The sequence below is a fragment of the Aulostomus chinensis genome, chromosome 22 (assembly GCF_037954235.1).
Source record: "Aulostomus chinensis isolate RoL2024-O1b breed Wild chromosome 22, RoL_Achi_v1.0, whole genome shotgun sequence".
Classification (NCBI taxonomy): domain Eukaryota; kingdom Metazoa; phylum Chordata; class Actinopteri; order Syngnathiformes; family Aulostomidae; genus Aulostomus; species Aulostomus chinensis.
The window spans coordinates 17459559-17482824 of record NC_141341.1 but is presented as its reverse complement, the minus strand read 5'-3'; the positions used below and the strand labels follow the sequence as shown (position 1 = coordinate 17482824).

The 23266-nt window shown below is 41.0% G+C and overlaps 1 protein-coding gene and 1 pseudogene across 2 annotated transcripts in view; one reads left to right on the top strand and one right to left on the bottom strand.

Annotated features, from left to right (window-relative positions):
• Window positions 1-23266, top strand: part of LOC147241007 (retinoic acid receptor beta-like) — a 228939-nt gene that overhangs the window by 68399 nt on the left and 137274 nt on the right. The window lies entirely within an intron of this gene.
• LOC147241010 (E3 ubiquitin/ISG15 ligase TRIM25-like) lies at window positions 3616-4419 on the bottom strand (annotated as a pseudogene).

Here is a 23266-nt window from a genome sequence, read left to right as displayed (position 1 = left end):
ACTTTTTATTGGATTGCGTATAAATAGCGCGCCTCTTTTTAGGACATTTCATGTGCAATGTCTATGCATTCTTACTGTTACATGGGCCCTTTAATGCCCCGTAGACTTCCACCGTGAAGAAATGGGGAGTCATGCACACGTGGAGCAGCATCATTGGTGACGCTTGTTACTGACGTGGTGGCAAAGTGCAAACTGCCACCAAACAGTACACTGAAGTGTGTTTTTGAAGATTTTAAATGAAAAAAAAGGCCAATCAGTCACATTTGAAAAGTTTCATTGACAAGAGTCTTACAAACCAGTCATGTTATGCTAGTTTAGTTCTCAGTTGAACTAGAAGATACACACTGACAAGACTGAATAGTAGAAGTAGGTTTTGGCTCCTTGCTAGCATATCCGTCTCTCACCCAGTGATCATGACATCGAGGCAACATTGTGACATTGCACTTTCTTCTTGGCCATGCTGGCTGTTGTCCTCGATGTTATAGATCTGCTCTGTCTGTTGATGTATCCCGACAAAAACGGTGGTGGTGAACGAAAAAAAAAAAATCAAAAACCTGGGAGTTTACCCACGTCATAATCTTTGAGTTTTCAGTTTTCTCTGTCACGGTGTATTGTACTGCATTGCAAACACATTGTACAACACGACCTTGTTAAAACGGTTCACAGTGATCAAAATTCCCTGTGACTGACAAAATCCTTAAGACTCAATTGATGATTATCAATTTTTCATGCCCATCTTTAGTGCTAAAGTGCACATCAGGGGAGGAGAATATGAAAGGTATGCAAAGAAAAAAGTACACTGGTAGGATTTTACTCTGTGGTACAGGTTGCACTTTTGTAATTTGAATAGAGCACTACTTGTTTTTCAGAAGTTGACCCCCATTTGATTAGTGACATTGAAAATTCAGCTTCTAACACACAAACTGCACTTTAAGTGGTATCACTTAAGTGTTTAAGTCCATTGCAAATTAGGTGTGGCATCAGAGATATGAGTATGATTTTGTGTATTTTTTTTTCTTTGTCACTGTGTTTACTTAGGTACTATGTTAGAGGGATGTGTGGGTACTTTAAGATTTTGTTTTTAAAGTCTGTGTGTATTATTAAGGTTGTTTCTCATATTGTGTCCCCTCATGTAGTGGCCAAAATATTGCCTCTCAATTAAATGGAGTCCAGTTCAGCATCACATTGCAAATTGCAATTTTCCAGGGTTTACTGAGGGATGTTCCGAATATGTTTTCTGCCTAAATTCACAAGGTGGATAAACGTTAAGAACAACTTAGTATAACCCAGTTCAGTTCAGTGACACCACAAAGTTGACTATTGCAATAAACTCTCAACAGCTCTCTCAAGCTGATTCTGATGAACATTACCATCCTCGTAAAGGGATGGTTTATTGCAGGGCTGCTGCATCACATTGCATGCATGTGATCTAGGTCACGATGTACCTGAGAAAGGGGAGAGTATACATACGTTCATGCAGTGACAGCAGTTCTGTAGGAATTGGGAAGTAAAACAGGAAATGAAATCAGCATCATGAACAAAGATTTTGAATACACTCAAGTCTTTATGATACGCCACCAGCGAGATGAGGCATCCAGCTTTAAAACCCTCTGTGTTCATCCCATATACAAGGTGCAAAGTAGTGGTTGTCAGTATTTTTCCTGGGGGCTAACGTGAGTTAAACAGTCCTGAGAGATGCTCCGCTGAGCAATGGTTTGGAATCTGAGAAGAGATATACAGGCGGCTTTTGTAAAAGACGTTTAGAAATAAAAGCAGTGCAATTGAGGAGCTATTTTTCTTCATATGATACCCAGCAATGTGTCAAATATTTTTCTCCTGTAACGAAAGACAAAGCACAATAATAAACCTAATCCAGCTTTTTTAAAGAGGGGTGAGCAGCATGAGAGTGAAGGATATTAAAACATCCCACGTGACACCATGGTGAACTGTACATCATGTTCCTTAAGAGAGAAACATGCTTTATTAACCTAATGGAAACTCATCCCTGTCGTTAGTTTCTGAGCCAGTTGCTCCTCATTCTGTGGATATATCAGAAAGCTATCAAGCCAAACTCCCTAATATTCATAAAATGGGACAATTTCAGTACACACAGTCCCAAAAGACATTTTGTCTCGTTATCATTCAGTTCAAGCACAAGTTTATGCAGTAATGTCTGAAGAACATTACAGACAGATTGTAATTTAGATACAGTGGCTTGAGTTGAAGAGGAGCCAAGTGCAAATAAGACTGGATATTCTAAGTCTGTTCGAGTGATAAAATTTTAGAGTGTAAATAAAGGGCCTAGAACAGACCTTTGTGCCTCCCTTGTAATTAGTCCACTGGTCACTAGTCCAGATCAGAGTCTGTCAGAGTACGTGTGATCAAATATGTATGCAGTTCTTAGTAAACAGATCAGTGTAGCCTGGAATGAGTGAAATCCAGTGGGCAAGGCCAGCACACCACTGTGCACCACTCTCTCATTGGCCATTACATCATTCAAATGCCTGATGACATCATAGGGTCCTGTGGTCCGCTGCTAGAGAGAAGACACCCACTGGCTCATGGCTTTTTATTCCAAGTTGATTATAATGAATATGTTCAAACATGGTCACAGATTTTGATTGACTGCCATGCTAAAATCAAGTGCCTTCTCTCTATTCTATTCTTGAAAAGCTTCAGTTTACTACATCTTTCAGTTTCTTGTGGCAGCTTTAAGCTGGCCTAGCCCTGACCTCTGGCTCCGTGGCAGAAATGATCACACAACCATAACTAACTCCAAGCAATGAAAACTTTATGGAATGACATCGTACTGTTTCAACTAATACAAAGCACAGAGTCCAGCATGTAGAGGCTGAGCGAATGTGTTTTGGACCAAGGACATGAGAGTCCAGGACAGCGCGTGCACAAATACAAAAAAACTTCCTGTGCCATATGATATAAAACACAAGATTTGTTATTGACCTTTTATGGTCATTCAAATTTGCCCTTTGCTTTGCTGGTGTTCTTGTATGAGATGACTACATCAGCTTCTCCTGTGTACTCCACCTCCCAGTCACAACCTTCAGTCAGACTCTCTCTACTCTGGACCTGATCCAATCAAATGAATCTGTCTGGCTGACTAGAAGAAGACTTTCACTACTCATTAATGTTGCTTTTCTGTTCTCCTCAGATAATAACAGTTAATTGTGTGCAGTGACAGTCCAGCTGCGCTGCTTCAACAGCCACTAGCGCTTGTGCTCAGTTGACTGTCGTCAACGTCAGTTTCATCAGTGCTGCTTCACACCTCTTTTCCTGATAGCTTCTGTTTGTAGCCACATTAATAGAGTATTTAACCCTTTTGTTTTGTGTTTGCTCATAACCTTGTCACTGTTAATCTCAGTCAGTTTGAGAATCGTTGGTGTAGAGGATTGATGTTGTTGCTGGATGTGACGATGAGAGATCATTTAGAGGAAGCTTGGTGTGATGTTCAGTTAATGATAGCTGTGTCACTCAGTCCTCTGCTGCTCCAGCTTCTCCTGGCGCTTCAGTTCACTGCTGCGATCTAATCGGCTGCTTCATATCAGAGCCTCTCTTCTGCATGTGACAGATCAGCTCACTGAAGAACATCTCACCAGCTCATTGGCTCTCTCTCCTCAAATCCAAAGGTTTCTCCCTCACCTTCTCCTTGTCTGCTGCAGCTGAGACAGTGTTGTGTCCTCAATGGTCATCCACAAAGCAGAGATAATAGATACGCTGCTGATAAATACGGCAGAACATCTTCATCACCTCATCGTGAAGAGAGCAGATGTTCTCCTGGGGCTTCTGAGAGAGCTCATTCAGCTTGTGTCTCTTTAATGCAGCTGTATGATAATGAGGCTTTGCGTATTTCTCACAGAAAGAAACAAGACAAACCAATTTCCAGTTTCCTCCTAATACAGACATCACGGGGCCACATCTTCAGGTCCAGCATAGCGGCCCTCCTCTTTAGCTACTCCACTAAAACTGCTAACATGGTGTTTTACACCATGACAGGAATCAGTCCGAGGCTCTGCCTGCACTGAGGGCAGCTGGAAAGAATTTTTCTCATCCCAGCAGATTTTAATACAGCTTATGCAGTAGTTCTGTCCAGAGGGAATAGTCATCAGATCCTTCAGTAGATCCAGGGTGCCAGATAGCTTTCTCCTCCCTGTAGTGAGTCAACCCCATGTTCAGTAAAGTTTTAGTTTCTGGTCTTCTGCTTGCCTTTGTCATGTTTCCTGATCAAGAAGGGAGGGGTGGTGCATGTGAAGGCCCTGTTTTTACTCTCTCAGTGGAAAGAGGGTGGAGAGTGCTAATCCTGCACGTGCGTTAAATGTTACCTAAACTGGGATGTACAAAGTAATCATGCGTGCACACAGTTTCATGTATTTGATTTTTGTGTGTACATGCAGTGTATTCCATGATTCAATATGAAATCTGTGTCATCTGGTACACCACTTGATTTTTTTTCGTGTACAATTTATGTATTTTTGTCATATAATTTGATTCTTATTTCTAACCTCATAAGCCTTCGTTACGCTGCGTACCTGTCAGGTGTGTGGCCTTTTGACAATAAAGATAATCCAAATTCACTTTGATCATGAGAGATACACAAACACGCAGACAAACTGAGTACAACTCATTATAGTTAGAATATACTAGGATAATTCAAATAGCCATATTTATTTTAGATGTATACTCTTATGAATCACTGGGTGACACCCTTACTCGCATGTATGTATTTTATAAAATGTTGCCATAGCAACATTCTTCATACAACATGTGCTAGATGTATAAATTGAAAATTGGAGGATGCAAAGCCAGTTAGATGATAAATTGACGCATTTCATTAAAAATAGACATTGATATGTCCGTCACAGAGGAGGAGCTCTGCATGAACCTGGGACACATTGACAGTCTGTTACCTGCTGCGTTCACAGTCCTCAATGCTCTCAGTTTCATTTTTATTTCCAATGACAAACCCGTTGTTTTTATTTTTTTTCTGGCGCATTCTGGCAACACAAAGAACAACCCCTCCCCATGGCCCCTGAATGATACTCCAGCAGTCTCCTACAATTCAGACAAACATAACTTTCTTTTGGTAGGTGCTTCACCCTCTATTTGCTTGGTTGGATAATTCCTTGTAAATATTGCCTCAAACCATTAATTATCCTGATGGTAGATGAAGAGGAAGAAGAATCCTTTTGTGATTGTCATTGTACATTCACCACTAAATTTATTCTCTGCTTCTAACCCATCCTCTACCGAGCAGCGATTTAAAAGATGTATCGTATCATTGAAATCGGCCTCAGTGGGTGACATTCACGCCCCCTAATCTTTAATCAGTAAATGCCCTAACAGGATTTGTTACAGGAAAAACTAAACTTCGGTGTGTTAACTGTACCTTTGAAGAACCCTCAAATAATAGGCGTACCGTTGTCACTTCCTTATTGTTTGAAGAGAGAAAGGATGGGTTGTTCTGAGACGGTCAGTGTACTGGAAGTAGCGAGAAATGGCAGATATTAATAGCAAATGTCAGCAGCAAATAAGATGAGAGCAAAGTATTCAATATTTGTCCTCGGATTTACAGATTATTTTCTATGTGCTCGCGAGTGTATTGACGATGTATCTGGGAGAGTCAGTGTTGATACTGTGTGCAGGATACAGTTATGGCGCTCGCCTGCGTCTTTAGTTCATAGCGAACTCTGTATGTTTGATGAATGGAGCTCTTTTCTCTCTGCTGTGTTATATGTTAATCTCCTTCCCGCTGCCTTGTTGTTGTTTTTTTTGTTGTTGTTTTTTTTTATGCTTTGGTGCTGAGATGCACTATTCCTCAGGGCTCCAGCACACATTGTGTGCTTCTGGAATTGGAGGATCTGGCAAGAAAAACACATAAAAGGAGGGAAAGAGGCGGCGGGGAGAGAGAGCCATGACAGCTGTATGACCCCCAGCTTTTTGCAGAAGCCACAGTTAAGTGGAAATGTCTGCACAAGCTCCATCTCCCCATCTTTGATCATGACTATTACTCCTCCGTGCACGCTGTTAATCTGCATCACTTAATGTTCCTTTTGTCTCCTAATAGAATCAGATGGGATGTAGTTGTCTTCATTTCTAATTTGTCCATGCTCTGACACCTTCAAAGGCTTTTTATCCACCGTGGTTATGCCACATCAGAGCATCTCAATCTCCCACCCCGCTTGAACACAAACACTACCCGCCCCACTTGGCCCAGTTTTCTCGGCATATCTAATCCATTACAGTGTGGAGTTTGTTTGTTTGGCCTATAAAGATGGCCAAGATGATCACCAAATGAAGTGTGCTGTCGAGTCACTGTGAGTCACTCTGTGACAGAATGAAGGGATTTACAGAGGCTTTACTGGCTGTTTTAAAAATCATAAATGAAGCATGAAAGTGAGTCAACAAACTCCACTTGCACTAAAATAGCACAGAACACCCATATGGAATCATCAATAAATGACTAAAATATTCTAATGAGTTCTCCTGACACTTGTTACTGAGCAGATATCTCTTGAAATGTGTGAAATCGGTCTAAATTAGATCAGGGTGTGTTCATGTTTATGTTTTCATGCAGATTATTTGGAAGCTTTTCATTTGACTTGACAAAACAAAGCTCGTGGTTAATGCCTTTACTCTAGGACTTTGATCACCAGTAATCTTAAAGTAAATGATGCTACTTTCATCATCAACTTCTCACAAAAAAGAAGGTACTTTGATTTGAATGTAGTTCCTAATTCTCCTCTTGAGAGTTTAAATTTAACTGGACTTCTTCATTTCTTCAATTTTCTTGGACAGAACACCCTCTGTGCCTTTCAGCTTTCCTATTTCCAGCAATACAGTGTTAGGAAATATATAGAGAGAGTTAGCTTAGCTTACCAAGGGTAGAATCTAACACTGGCCAAGCTGGAATTCACTAAATGTGTGTGCTGACCCTTAAAATAGCAAAAACAGCTCTTTTCCTCTTTTTTTTTTTTTTTTTGGTGTGTGGAATCAAATTTCCTGATTAAGATGAAACAAAATGATATGACTGATGAGCATTTGTGGTATATTCTTGAAGTAACAAGAAACTAACCCCCCCGCCCCCCCCAAAAAAAAGAGTACATAAGGACTACCCAAAACATAATGCCTCCAGCCCACAGCTGTCAGAGTCCTAAATTGATGCAGGCATATTTGAATAGATGAGAGAAAATGCTGACCACTGATTTATTCACTTCAAGTGAATGTACGGATATCGCAGCTTATAACAAACTATAGAATTCAATCTTTAATGAAACAGAAAATTCATTTTCGTCATACCGTGGTCTCTCCTTGTTACAGTTATAAATGTGCCTATCAAAATTTTTGAAAGTAATAATATGACTTTTGTGCTCAGACAGGAGGATCCCTGTGTTGAAATTAAAAAAAAAGATGTTTTGGTTGGACCTCCGCTTCAGAATAGCAGCTCCAACCAACTCCATTACCCTCTCAAGACTTAGTGTCATGTTAGGATTTTTGCATCACTGCAACATGAAATACATTTTCTAGGCTCTTCTACAGGACAGATCATAAATTCATGAGGTTGCGCTTCATACTTGCGCTGTCTTGAAAAATGTGGCACTGATTTGTTCAGACCTTCTCATGTTGGCTAGAGAGGAACAAGGGTGAAGAGATGCCAGAGGCTGCTCGTATAGAAGTCCAGTTCTGCTGATGTCAGCAGTCCAGTGCTGGTCCAGGGTTAAGGTTACTGGGGGTCACAGATCATGTGATGTTGGAGGAAAATATGAAGCTTCTGCTGCACTTACACTACCGTGGGTCTCAGACTCTGACATCATTGATGATAAAGATGGCCCTGCTGACGTTATGATGTCACATTATCACATTAAAATCTGTACTTTAAGGTTCTGTGCAAGGTTCAACCAGGCATTGGCTCTCCACGAGTCAGGTGATGTCATGACTTTGACTATCTGGTGATAGCTACCTTCAGACTCTCAGGTCTCAATCTGAAAAAGAGACCCACATTCAAGCAAATAATCACTTTGATAATTATTAGTTTTAATGACTAAAAATAAGTCAGTAATTAACTAATTTATAAGATTATTAAATTAGATTATATATGATTTATATTGACATTTATTTAGCTTACATTGTCCCAACAGGATGAATCCTAGTAACTGTGATGATCCTTCAACATTTCTGTTTGTGTCAGTTGGCAGAAAGTGAATGTAAAATTCAAAGTCATAAGGGGTGGCATGGCTCGGACGTAGATTGGACGCCGAGCAATCGAAGGGTTGCTGGATCGATCCTCACTTCTCCTGTGTCCATCATGTCAAAGTATCCTTGAGCAAGATAACGAACCCCTAATTGCTCTTGATGGCCCTGCGAAGGACTTGCGACCCATCCAGGGTGAACCCCGCCTCTCACCCAATGTCAGCTGGGATAGGCTCCAGCCCTTCACGGATACTAGGCTGATTGATACTCTAAATTGACCGTAGATGTGGCTGTGAGTGTGAATGGTTGTCTGTCTTTTTATGTTGGTCCTGTGATGGACTGGTGACCTGTCCAGGGTGTATCCTGCCTCTCGCCCGAAAGCTGCTGGGATAGGCTCCAGCCCCCCTGAACTCTTAACAGGATAAGAGGTAGAAAATGGATGGATTCAAATTCATATTCTTATTCTTGAATCTAAAAACCGCAATGGCTGTGTTGTTCTCTGAGACTGAACCTGTATGTCAAGAAGCAGGTCTTCCTCTATAGTCTCACATGCATCTACCGTAGACCAGAAGGAACAAAAAAGCACCTTTGTGTTTTACTTTGTGTGATGGCGATGGTATAATCAACTTTGCTGCAGGATTTATGAAGATGCACGGATGATAGAGAGCTGGTTCATGTTCAGTAGAGACGAATGCAGAAGGACAAACTTCCTCCTTGTACCCAACTGTATTCAAAAAAACAACATGTTAGCTGTCCTTTGCAGAAAGACAAAACAGGATTTCATGAATAGTACAAATATCATGTCATAGTTATTTCAGCATTATTCTGATCTGTTTAAAGTACCCAAATGCAGTTTCTGGAAATGAGTCTGTGTGATTCTGATAGCGTTTGTTTTTGCGACATATTTTGGACTTGTACAACAGCAGCCATGGGATGTCCTTATGCATGGTTGATAAAGGACAGAATTAAAGAATGAGTTATTAAGACCTTTTTGCTCATTTGAATCTAGTGTGGGTAATTATAACCTTGATTCATCTGATGGTTGCGCCCCCTTAAATGTCTCGAAACACACATCTCAGGTAGCTGTGGGGCGCAGCAGTCAAGACAGTTTGAGCCTGACTGCTGCATCATCTAGAGTTTAGTTCAGTTTGTAAAGCACTGATTCACCACACTAGTCATCTCAGCCTCTAATCCCATGTAAGGCACTTAAATCCAAACTGCATGCAGTTGATCACAAAGTATGAGTTTCCTTCACTCTGGAAGGAACATAGGAAGGAATGCAGTGTGCTTGGCTTGTTTCCTCTGAGCGGTCAAACACTGTAATAAGTATCCCTATGTCACAAAACAGAGACACAGCTTAACAATCAGTTTATGTTTTCATCTTCCACAATGTCAAGAGACAAAAACAAAGATTCACCTTTAATGCTTTTCGATGTGTGTCCTCAGACATTTCTCAGCCGTGTTATAAATTGCTGTTTGAATAATGTGCCAGCACTTTTGGCAAATGTTTGTTTCTCCACTCCACTTTAATATGAAATGTGTTTCGCCTCAAGGAGCTGCACAAACTTGAACACTTTTCCAAAGTATGCATTTAAATGTGTTTTCAATCCATTGTTTCCTGTTCGATTCATCACGATTTGCATTAATATACTTGTAGAGAAACCTGGCTACTGTCAGCCACCACAGGGACCAAGTGTCTGAGTCACAGCAAACAAAAGAGCCTCACAGACAGAATTCATCCAAAAGAATAATCCTTGAGGAAAGTGAACAGAACATTGAATAAACAAGTACGTTTGTGTATTTCTGTGTAGCTCCTGTTGGGGATTAACAGAAGAAATAACAGGATCTTATGTTTGTGAGGAAAAGAACCAGTTAATGTAGATATCCATAAATATCTCTTAAAGTATTATAGTCGATGATCCACTTTACCATCTATCAAATTTTTTGAGTACAGGCAAATATGTATCTTAACATAGTCTGGGAATTTATAACCCAGGCCAAATGTTAGTGTCACTGATCTGTTCTTACTCAAATCTACTCAGTCCAAACTAGTGTCCATCCATCCATCCATTTTCTATACCACTTACCCATCAAGGGTGGGGTGGGGGGGGGGGGTGGGGGGGGGTGCTCCATCCTCCAAGCCATGCTGCTCCATCAAGCTGGTGTTTTCCTTTTAAATAAAAACATCAAGGATAAGCTTTACAATAGATGAAATTTACATTTTTTTTTTAAGAATTGAAGATATTCAGTCATTCCAAGTTGAATTAACATTCTTTGGGTTGTGAATAGTTCTGCTTCAAATTAGGGCTGTCAGAAAATTTTAAAAAAAGTAAAAATCGAAGTTTTGTAAGGGGCGGCATGGCTCAGGGGTAGGGTGGTTGTCTCACAACGAAGGGTCACTGGTTTGATCCTCACTACCTCCGGTGACTGTGTTGAAGTGTCCTTGAGCGAGATATTGAGCTCCCAATTGCTCTTGATGGCCCTGTGATGGACTGGTGACCTGTCCAGGGTAAACCCCGCCTCTCACACAGTGTCAGCTGGGATAGGCTGAGGCCCCCCGCGACCCTGAACAGGATAAGCAGTATAGAAAATGGATGGATGGATGGATGGATGGATGGATGGATGGATGGATGGATGGAAAGTTTTGTAATTAATTAATCAAATTCAATTGCATATACATGTATACATTTTGGCAATGCCAAGTTTATATCTATCTATCTATCTATCTATCTATCTATCTATCTATCTATCTATCTATATATATATATATATTTATATATATATACATACATATATATGTGTGTATATAAATATATATATATATATATTGATATACACACACATATATATAGATAGATAGATAGATTTCAGAAAATGAGCAGACCAACTTTAGAGTCTATTTGTTTTCCATAATTCAGAACACTTTTTTTGGAGTGTTTCTGGGGGCGGGGCCACACTGAGTATAAGTGTGTGGAGAAAACATTTTCCCTCCAATGTTCCCTTAGGAGATTCACTGAGTTTCCTGAGGGCTCCAAAGACCACCTCCTCACTGCCTCACCACCCAGGCCACAAAAAAGGAAGTCCAGTACCAAGGAGATTCACTGAGTTTCCTGATGGTGTGTCAGTCCTGGGAGGCCAGGAGCCAAACGTTGAAGAGAAATCTTCTTGCTACTGTCACATTACTCCTTGTTGAAAAACTGGCCTCTGTTGGGCATACAACTGAACATGTCCAGTGACACATGGGGTATTCTTCTTTCAGCACACTAGGCACAGCCAAGGAGTATTTCTGCCCCCACAGATTTTTCTCAGCTCTCCATTTATGAGACATTGTCCATTCACTTGGAAACAATTGGCAAGGATGCATTTAAAAGTGTGCAACCTTTTTTTGTTTGGTACCAAGGAGCTATTGGACAAAATGAGGTGTTGGGGAGTTTCACCGAATCTAGTAGCAGAATTGACATCATTGCATATCTACTACAAAAAAGGGGGAAAGGGGAAAAATGGAAGAGGAGGTCATCCTGGGTCCTTCTTGTACATTTTCAGGTATCCATTCACAATTATTCAGTGGTGTACAAAAAGTACCTTTCTAACTATTTTCCTGATGAAGGGCTGCAATTGACTGAGATGTGAGTACAGCGCTATTCATTATACTTTTTGAGGAAAGTTCTACAAGAAGTGCTTTTACTCCCAGCACCAGAGATTTGAGAGTTTGCATTTTGTTTTCTAACTATAGACTTCACTGCCACCCCTCTGGTCCCTCCTGTACCTGCATTTCTCAGTGGGTGGAGAGAAGCTGCAGTGAAGGAGCAGGATCTGCTGAGAGTCGGGTCTGTGCAGGCAGACTTGATTTTCCAAAGGCAGTCTGGAGTAGAGAATGAGTTGAAACATTTATGGTGGAGATGAGCAGAGAATCTGCAGGAGAAGTCGTCAGACATCCTCTGACGACAGATGTGCCATGTTTTTGTCATTAAAGCTAAACACTCACAATTTCTTGAACCCAAGATTGCAGACACAAACTCTCACTATAGCTGTAAAACAAATGGAATGTTCCTTGATGACACAACCTAGAACAGTCAGGGGGTTTATTTTGAAAAAGCAGCAGCCAATGGGAAAGTCCAACACTCAACCAATGACTTGGTCACTCAGCAACAACCAGCATGGAAAAGCTGGTTGTTGCTGAGTGACCAAGTCACTGGTTGTCACCAGCCTGGCCAAAAAGAAACCACATGGTAAAAAAATGTAGAGGCCGTAACCTCTTGTTTTTCTGCCATGAGCTACCTAATGTCATGCTCTGAACACACAGTCTCAGCATCCGTAGCAGCCAAGCCCAGCAGCCATTTTGACATGAGCGAGTTGGTAAACACTGGTCTCATTAATCCTATTTTTTAAAAGCTTTATACCCGAAATGAACGCGTATGCTTGTTTATGTCAAAATGAACGCTTTGATAAAGTTGTATGTTGAGTGCAGTATATCTTGTGTTGTTTTTCACCCATATTTGATCACTGATTCGCCTGGATTTGTAATCTACTTGTGAAGCATTGCCATGCTCCTCAAGGAAAGTGTCTGCGACTTGAGAAAGTTTAGCTGGAACTCAGGAACAGGCACAGCTAATTGGACGGATAGAGCTTAATCAGGAGAACAGTGCTATTGAGGACAAGGCTATTCCATGCAAAGCAGACAACAGGATGCTGAGGGGGAACAGGAAACTAAAGAGAGAGCCTGGCAACTGTTGCCAGCACTCCACGTACAAACAAGGTGATGAGGCGAGCTGGTTGACCGCCTTGGGGTGTGAACATGGCTCCCCTAACTTGAGCATATGCCGTACATACGCAGTGATGACACAAAACAGGAATACAAAGCCTGACATGAATCCAAAGCACGTTTTCTGATAGGCCTGCTTGAAAGCGCATAAAGCTGAGATAAAGAGCTGAGTTTGGAAATGTGTGTGAGAGAGGAAGGCAGGAGGAGAAAAGGCCTCTTTCCTCCGGAGAAGTGAAATAATATTGTGCCTGGCTTGGCTCCAGGCTCTGAGAGGACTGACGGCTCAGGGTGGCTTCGAGTTTATGAAAACAGCCGAGGATGTAGCTGTGATGGCTTGTCTTGTGTTTCTCTTCAAATCTAAAGGGGGCTTATTTCCCTCAATGCTGGTGTTAGCACGCTGGTCGGCCCTCTTTATTGGCATCTTATCAGGCACTGAGCTTTCTTGAGCCTGTTTTTGTACGAAACCCCACTAATTACACAATTATGTAATGACCTTGTCCTTTGACCCTGATGAAATGAGAACTATAACGCTCAGCATAGTAGACATCAGGATCCTGATGGCAGCAATGTCCGCCTGTCATCTGCTTGTCACTCAAGAAAAAGAACATATTTTTCATGCCAATGATAAAAATCATATTTCATATGAGGCATGTTTTCATTTGAGCTAGAGCTGGCAAATATGTCAGGATTAGCAGTTACAGTCTCGACTTGAATAGGGCTTCCATTTTGTATCAAAGCCAAGCAGCGATAAGGATGAGAGGCCGTATGGAAGGAAATTGCTAAAAGCTGTAATCCACATTTGGTAAACGGAGGCAGTTTGAGATTGGCCTGAGCTCTTCTCATCAGATTTGAACTAACTTAATATATCAGGCGGCATTGATATGTTTCTGTGACATAAACAGTGCTAACAATGACTTTAGTGCAATGTGGTTTTCACCATATGAACGTTCAGCTCATGTTAATCTGGTGAGTTAGACAGACAAAATAATATTGCTCCTCAACCCTGAAAAAAAGAGGGTTGCAGCTGCTTACTTCCAGATCGATACCAGCGATAAGGCACGGAAAGTATTTAAAATAAACTGATAAAAATATCAGAAATAACATGATGCAGATTTTTACTACTATGGTAGGGGGACCTGCTCTGTTTTCAGATCATGCAATCCTTTTTAAAAGAGATAGCTGTTTTACGATCCAGTCGGGGTGGGAGGAGTTACATCCATGACTGGCAGCAGGTATGGTGGAAAAGAGAAGCTGAGTTCGTGGTGAAGACTAATGCCAAAATGCAAACAAAAATCATACAATGAAAATAAAAACGTCACAATGAAAATTGATTTATGAAATCTATTAAATTAATAAATTCCTGTTAAATGGAGCTAGGCTTGCTCCGACTGGTGATCAGATTGTTAATCAGCATTTGAATCGATGGATCCGATCATTTGTTTCCCCCCAAAGACAACTGGATCATTGGGTGATCCAATTGTCTTTGGATCAATGTCAGCTCTTGCAAAAGGTGTAAAATACAAGAATGGCAGCACGAGATGGGTCGAGTGCACAATGGCTGTTGCAAGATATTTAGCAAGGGAGTAAGTTCCATTTTACATAGGAGAGAATAGGAGACCACTATTAAATTGCTAAATTCCTATTAAATGTTAATAGGTGATCCAATCATCTTTTGGGAAAAATAATTGTGATCCATCCATTAAATCGCTGATTAACGATGTCATCACCAATCAGAACAAACCTAGTTGCTATGCGACTGTACATTTTAGTATGTTGCATTTATATAGTCTGCAATTTAGAGTCAGGTTCAGTATGAAGCTAATTATGCTTAAAGTCACATCGTGACATTAATGCTGTGGACTCACCATCCCTCTGAGGCTGCTAAACCACGTCAAGCTAGTTCTATGGGTGCACCTCATTGTCCTCTTAGTCCTCGTTAATGGCTGCTTTTGCAAAGGGCATAAAAATACAAGCATGGCAGCACAGATGGGTCAAGGGCTGCTTTAAGATATTTGCCAAAGGAGTTGGTTTAACATAGTGCAGAATAGGCAATCCCTATTAAATTGATAAATTCCTGTTAAATGGAACTTGGCTTGCTCCGACTGGTGATCAGATTGTCATCCTGACATATCAGTTCAAATGTCATGAAGATTTTTAAGGCTAACCTAAACATACCTCTCTGAGTGGACTGTGACGCACCATCATGCAGAGGAGGCGATAAACTAAAGACACTGTTTGTATCAATAGTGTTGCAAATGAGTATCATAATCAATAACAATTTTAGTAAAGATTTGTAATTAAATATCAATTTGTTTGACAAGCTTAACCTACAGGGTAAATAAACAAAAAGCCAAACAGTACCTTGGTTCCAAACGATGCCAGAACTTGGAAGCCCCTCCCAAAGTACTGTACTTAACTGCCACATGTTAAAGTTAGTTTTGGGTTGTGGGTGTTCGAAAATACGAGTTGTTACTGATACAAGGCTGTTTCAAGATCTGTTCGCAGGTTGTTAGTTGAAGAATAGAAGGGCTACTGTAGCTTTCCAAGCCTATACACTGTATCTTGATCATCATTGTCACCCAGATATTCACCTTAACCTGCAATTAGGCATCAGTCAATTAAGTAACATGTGACCCCTCTCCATCATCCATTTACTTCAGCTGCCCAGAACTTAAAACATACACGATTAAAGCATCACCAGAAATGTAAATATCTATAGATGACACGATATGCAGTGGATTTAATGCATGAGATGCCAAGTTACAGACAGGTCAGCTGGAATCCAATCATGGATAAATCATTTTCACGCTCACTATATTGATACAGTTGTCTTTCCTCCTGCACCCCTCTCATTATGTCTCTTACCATCTACTCAAACCAAAAAGCAGTCCCCCCACCCTGCCCTGTTTCTACTCTTCATTCCCTCAAAATTTGGCAAAAAGTGCAGATTTGTTATGACAACGTCATTAATCACTCGTAATCATAAAGCGTAAGTGTGTCTTCAAGCAAAAAAAGGGTGGCGGCAAAATCATCTTCTGCACAGTCAGATCCTACCGCTAAAACCACAACACACTCCTACGAAACTCATGATCATGTCATCTAACTGACGACAGATCGTGTTGAAATGTTAAACATTAACACCACTGTAATATCCCTTCCATCTAGTTTCTGGATTTAATAATTCTACTAGTATTTCACTGACAGGATCACTACTCTATTGCATTGTATCACCCAGAATTGTTGGCTATTGAAGATGTAAAGATATCATGCTAGTATGAGCAATGGAAATGTATTGAGACAAATATGGAGTAGGTTGAGTCAAGTAAATTCAGTTTTATTTGTATAGCACCAAATCACAACAAAGGTTATCTCATGACACTTTACAAGTAGAGCAGGTCTAGTACCACACTCCTTCAATGAATCTACACCCAACAATTCTCCATCAGCAAGCACATCCTGCAACAGCAGCGACGAAAACCTTCCTTTTAACAGGCAGGAACGTCGAGCAGATTCAGTTTTTTTGGGGAACGGCCTTCTGCTTTGACCAGTTGGGGGGAAAAGACAGCAGGAGAGCGGGACAGAGACAAAGACAGATAATAGTGACATAATAGCAGAAAGACAGATACAGAAGGAAGATAAAGAGGGAGAAAAAGGGGAAGAGACTGATGGACAGACAGGGACGCAAACAGGTTGAGGTGCACGCACCTATTACTGCAGCCCCACGTGTCCTGTTCAGACCAAGTGTTAGCCTGAGTGATCACAGGTGGACACTTCTAGCATGCTCATTGGATCACTGGGGACCATGTTCGGAGTTGGTCTGGGTCACATTTTTCAGCAGTCATCTGCATGAAAATGGTATCACTGTATTATTAGCTTTAAAAGTGTGTGAAACATCTAGGGGATTTGGTTAATTTAGTACAGCAATGAACGACTCATTGTCTCTGATTTATCCAATGTATGTAGAACAGGAAGGAGGCTACAATCAATCTTAAGTCACATCAAGTCTCATCGTGTACTCAAGTGTTAGAGTCAGCCTGACCTTGCAGTTCAGGGTGGGATGCATCTGCAGCCACATTTTCATTTAACACTTATGGAGCTTCTGGTGACACAGCAACAGGTCCAAGCACAGCACAGCTGGAGTCATCTCCTCACTGAGAAACGATACTACTTTACATTAATATATGATCAACCCTAAAATAGACCAGGAGCACAGGGTCAACAGCGCGCTGAAATGCTGATACGCTGCATCGCTGTGTTGGGCTGTCTTGGATCAGCGGGGGTGGACTCAAATGTACACCCTTGAGAATTCTTTCACACAGTGGTGGGGTTTTACATTATATTGCACGGAGCAGTGTGTTAATTAATCTTTAGCTAGATATTCCACTTACTGACAGGTAAAAATACAGTGACCCGCCCTTAGAACGTTTAATAATCATCATCTATCAATGATGAACCCCAGCTGGTTTTCAATTGACGACAGCAACCCTATAGCATTAATTCCATTTGAAATTGCAAGTTTACAAACTCCGTATTTTAACTGTTCAAGCTGTAATGTAAATTGGTTCATATGCATGTAGAAGGCAGAAGAGAGATCTGATTTGTGGTCATGAGAGACGAGTGGAAGTCTGATGTCATTTCCTCAAAGCTGTCTGCCAGCTGTCAGTCACTCCTCTCTGGAGTTAGCTAGCCAAAGATAGCAAGAGAAGCAAAGCCAATAACTAACAAACTAAAGATGAAAGTGCCTGAAGGACACACCAACCTCTGTAAAGATGTTGATGACAGCCCCCATTTGAATATTACTGAAGCATTAAACAAGAATTCATTAAACAAGATGGGCCATAAACTGTTGTTTAATAAGTTTTCGATCCCCTTAGAACCTTTAAACCTGGAAGTTTTCTTCCCTGTGCAACTGATGATGATTGAATTGAAAATTTTCAATGTTCATCAAGTGTTGAATGAAATTTAGAAAATCCAGTATTGTGCCATTACTTAAAACGGATTCATAACATATTACTGGATACGTAGAACATATCCTTCCCCATTTTGCTTGCGGTTCTTCAAAAATTACGGAAACCCAAGTCTTTGCTGTGTTGCTGTATTGCTGCAGCCCTTCTGTGGCATAGCATACATACTGAGCTCACTGGAGTAGACTGGTCCGCATTTCACAGAGGAGTGACAGAGGAGTAAATGGTTTTTATATCAGTATATCCTTCAGAAGTGATGATCACAGCCATATGTCATACATGTGTGTCCAGAAGAGCCGGTGGCTAAGGTTGGTTAGTCACGCTTGGTACGATTAGGAGCAGCTCTTCCACTGAGTGGAAGTAAAAAACGACCAGAGAGGAAGTCTGAGCCGCCTGTCTGACTGACACGTGTATCTCTGGATTCATACATTAGACTTCACTGCAACACATTTAAATGTATGTCGTTGAGCTTTTGCATGTTTTAACGCCTCAAAATAAAACATGTATGTTTTTCAAAACTATTGTCACCCTACCAAAGCTTATCAGAAGCCTATAGTTTGATTTTCTACAGAATTAGCTTGTGTTGGAAGTACACCAGAGACCATATCACATCCAGTGAAAACATTTTGGGTTTTTTTGGTCAAAATCTTTTTCAGCTCAAGCCACCAGAAATGGAACCCTGCAGACTACAGAAACACCTTACTTCTGGAGCTTTCACTGTTGACACTAGTGATGCCTGCATGCATCACAGACACCAGAACCCTAAATCAAAAAAGCCAAAAGCATTTGAATTTTCTCAGTGGTTGAGGTAGTGATTACTGACCCTGCTATAGCACTGGAATCTTATATTTACACATCCTGTATTACACACGTTTTTTTTTTTTTTTAATTTTATTACTGACAGAAATGCTCCTAAACTCTTACAATTAATAACAGATACAGTTCTTGGACCTTGATTACCACAGAGATAAAGCCTGGTCCAAGACCAGATCCAGTAGCACCCCTTAGGTCTGCTTGATCAACAAAGAGAGATCAGCACCAGCTGAATTGGATTAGTGTAAATTCAATACTATCAGTCAGCTCTCTCTGTCTACGATGGCTCAACCAAATTCTGCCATCCACACGTAACTTCATTTGTTACGTGTGGATGGCCCCCAACAAAAAAGTTCAAATGTCCAGATCTGTCCTGTTGAACCTCAGTGAAACGCTATCCAAAACAACAAACGTGAGAGCGAGCGCCTGTGGGTGTGAAATCACAGTGATCATCCTCCATGTCTGTCAAGCCATCAAAACCTTCCCTAATCCAGAATAGTGTGGGAGGGATTGAGTACAATGATTACTTTTTGTTGTAACTAACAACGCATTTAAGTGACTAAACAAATAAGCAGTCAGTTAAGAAAATCCCTGGCTCGCCAGCTGGCTTGAAGTTAGTTGCATGAAGGTCAGCAGAAGGTCAGGTTCAGAGATGGCGGAGAGGACAGAGATGAAAATTTGGAAATACTTGTGAGTCAAAGGAAATGTTTTCTGTGTTTTCAGCTGCCAAGAACTCAACTTTAAATTTGAATCAGAATCAGCTTTATTGGCCAAGTATGGAGCACAAACAAGGAATTTCACTCTGGTATACTAAGCTCTCTTGAAAACAAAGTTATGTAGAGGTTTATACAGAATAAAGATAATAGAATAAGATGAAATAAAAATAAAGATGTCAGAACAATATATGATGGATGGCAGCTGAGAGTGGAGACCTTGGCGGTCTGATCCTCAGCTGCAGAAGCTGCAGCTCTGAGTACTTGGAATGTCACCTCTCCAGTGGGGAAGGAGCCTGCTCCCGGCTCGGGCACAGGATCTTTCTGTGTGGAGTCTCCATGTTCTTCCTGTTCCTGTGTGGGTTCTCTCTGGTACTCCAGCTTCCTCCCACAGTCCAAAGACATCAAGAGGGGACGAGGCTGATTGATACTCTAAATTGACTGTAGGTGTGACTGTGAGTGTGAATGGTTGTCTGTCTCGATGTGTTGGCCCTGCGATGGACTGGCGACCCGTCCAGGGTGAACCGCCTCTCGCCCGAAAGCTGCTGGGCTAGGCTCCACCCCCCCCATGACCCTTAACAGGATAAATGGAAGAAAATGGATGGATGGATGGATGGATGGATGGATGGAAGGATACATATGGTAAACCACACTTTTTGTCCCTTCAGTGTGTTGCTTCAGGATGGATAATATCTCCAATCAAATAAGTCAATATATTTTCTTTTCAAACTTTGTTTTCTGCTACCTTCAGTGTCTCGTACTTTTGCTACTTTTAGCAAAAATTCCAATTTGTCAGCTCAAGTAAAGAAATATCCTCTTTTTTTTTCTCTGAAGTATTTCTACCACTTATCCCAGTGTAGTTGTTTACACTGGAGAGTGCAAACCATCAAGTGATACTTGTTTGCAGGTTTATTATGAAAGAGTGATTGTTAGTACGGATGTAGCCTTAATCCGTCCTAATTTGATTTGAACCAAATCTTCTTTCTAGGGACTGTTCAAGCTTCTTGGATGAACACAGCAGTGGGTAGGCAAGCATGGCGCAAATGTTTCTCTCCTTTGGCCTCTTGCATCGTACTCATTACTTTACGTAGGAATAACTGATTTCATCTATCATGGCAACCTGCTTCTCTCATTTAAATCTCTTAACAACAGTACATGATACAGGAAATTCTGACCTTGGATGTCACTCATGTTCACTTCATATCGAAAGATAGGGGTGGCAGCCTCCACAATCTGTGTGTGTGTGTGTGTGTGTGTGTGTGTGTGTGTGTGTGTGTGTGTGTGTGAGTTTTTTGAATGGGTGAACGAGACGCTAAAGTGTTTTAAGTGCCATGAAGGTGGAGAGATGTTTTATACAGTCCATCTGATAATGAAATTAATATATTCACGACCTCAAAACTTGTCAAAGGTGAGGCAACATGTTGTTTGATAAAACACATTTGAATGCATCCTCTTACTGTGCCCAGGCTGAGACTCACCTATGCAACAGATTTAATCAGCATGCTGACAGGCCACACATCAGCTGGAGGGATTTTCTTTGCAAAAGTAGAGAGCCCAATGACAGACTTCAACACATTTCTGAAATGAATTTGTGACAATATACTTACAGCATTCGGGTAAGAAGTCTTGGATCTTTTACTCACACTATGAAAACAGGGGTGAAAACATTGTTGTTGCAATTTAATTCAAAAGAGGTTTCTTTGTATCTCAGAGGGGCAATTGCATGGCTGGTAGGGCAGCAGAGCAAACATAGAAAATGATAATAAAGTACAGGCTATGTCTCTTTTAATAAGCTGATACAGAAAATGAGATCATCAGATAATAATCAAAAAATAGTCATCTCATAATCAATGAAATTTGTGATCACATGGTCAAGGACCCTGATTAAATTGAGTTAAAAACGAAGTTAGGGTCTGATGAATTCCTATTTGTGTCCTGGGTATATGGCTGACGATGAGCTGGGATGAAATGGTGTAGCAGCTGATATGCACTTGCTAATGTCCAGTGGGTCCAGCTGTTAGCTCTGACTAGTTACATCTCAAGTTTACCTTGTTGACGTTCTTTGTCTGGTAGGTTTGTGCCGTGTGAACCGGACACTGGCTGTATCTGGGATATTCAGAGGAAAGTCATTGGTGACATTTTTGTCTTCTTTCTGAATATAAACAAGACGTTCGTTGCTGGTGAGAAAGGGCTTTAGTGCTCGTACATTTTCCTTTTGCCCAAGCAAGTCTAACAATGAAATCAATAAAAGAAAACTTCTTGTATGCAAAAGTATTTTTCCACAAAACACTTACAGTACAGGGTAATGAATATGTGCATAATTTCTTTTTCTGCAGCGCAGACATGTGTAAACTGTTTCATGTGTGGAGAAGATTGCACTTGTGTGTGTGTGTGTGTGTGTGTGTGTGTGTGTGTAACCATGAGTGTGTGCGAATTAATAACGCCTGTTGTTCACTGGTGTCTTCATAAAACCTGATATTCACAACGCGTCCCGAGACTCCCAACTGGAGCAGCTCCATGCTCCACATGAAACATCCCTGCAACCCCCTCCACTAACACCCCACCACCACCACCACCACCATCATGTCTACCATACTAAAAAAGTTGCCTTCATGTAATAAAATGAATAATGCACATAGAGGAAGAAAAAAAACCCCGCATAGCTCATGTATGAATAATGAAGACGGTGTGTTTGTGCAGCTTGTTTGATTAGGAGAGAACCTGTCATATAGCTTGTCCTTTAAGTGCAGAGCCAGCTTAGTTTGATTTCTGTGCATCTTAAATTGATACAGAAATGATTCTGTAATTGATCCTAGAGTGACTGATGTTCAGTCAATTGTACTCATGTTGTCGAGCCCCTCCAGCCTCTGACGGATGACACTGTCAATACCTGTACTGCCATTCGAGTCTATTGACCTTTCCCTGAGGCACGTTTCCACTTGGCCCACTCGTTATGGCTCTGATCCAGCAGGCGTGGGGTCGGCATTAGGGGAGCATGCATCTTTCTAAGGGAGTTGAGACCTAAACCAAGTGACACAAGAAACACAAGAGGATTGAGTCGAGATAAATAAGGAGCTTAAATGGATAGAACACACCGTACAGACACAGATGTACATACCGTTCGAAAGATCAGTAGGAAAAGGATGTGCTTTACTGAGCTTTGACCTGTTCATATGTGCAAGGCTGATCCAGATGCTAGTTAAAGCTTTTGTTGGCCAACAGCAGGCTAACCTTTCCTTAGGTCATACACATGCTGCCAACTTCTCACTTGGTCACCTCAGCACATGATTTTGTCACAGCCTGTTTTAAAACAGTAGGCTGTTTTCAGTTTGTAAGTCTCATTCTTGTTTGTGGGTTATCTTAGGAACACCGTATGGGTATTTAAAAAAAAAATATTTAGCTCAAATAACCAATGACCTCAAAAGTGACATGTTTGACACATAAGAAATTATTACCAGTAACTCACGCGTATTTCCCAGTTCCTCTGACGGTGCCTCTTTGTCCTAGCGCTGCTCCGCTGTTACGTCTTTTTCCTCTGAAGGCCTTTGTGCAAGTTTTCTACCCAAAACCAAGTGTTAAGCTTTTAAGTTTTAAGTAGAAAACTTGCAAACATACAGCACTTCAAAGTCACACCGCTAGCGATTGAACATTTGTGTAAATCTGGCTGCCGAACACATTCTGTACTCCCTTAGCTAATCAGGACGCAGAACACATGTGCGGTTCTCCCTTAGCCAATCAGGATGCCGAACACAATGCGCATTCTTACTGTACGCTGTAAAAAAAAAGCATGCAAAATTACACTAAAAAAATCC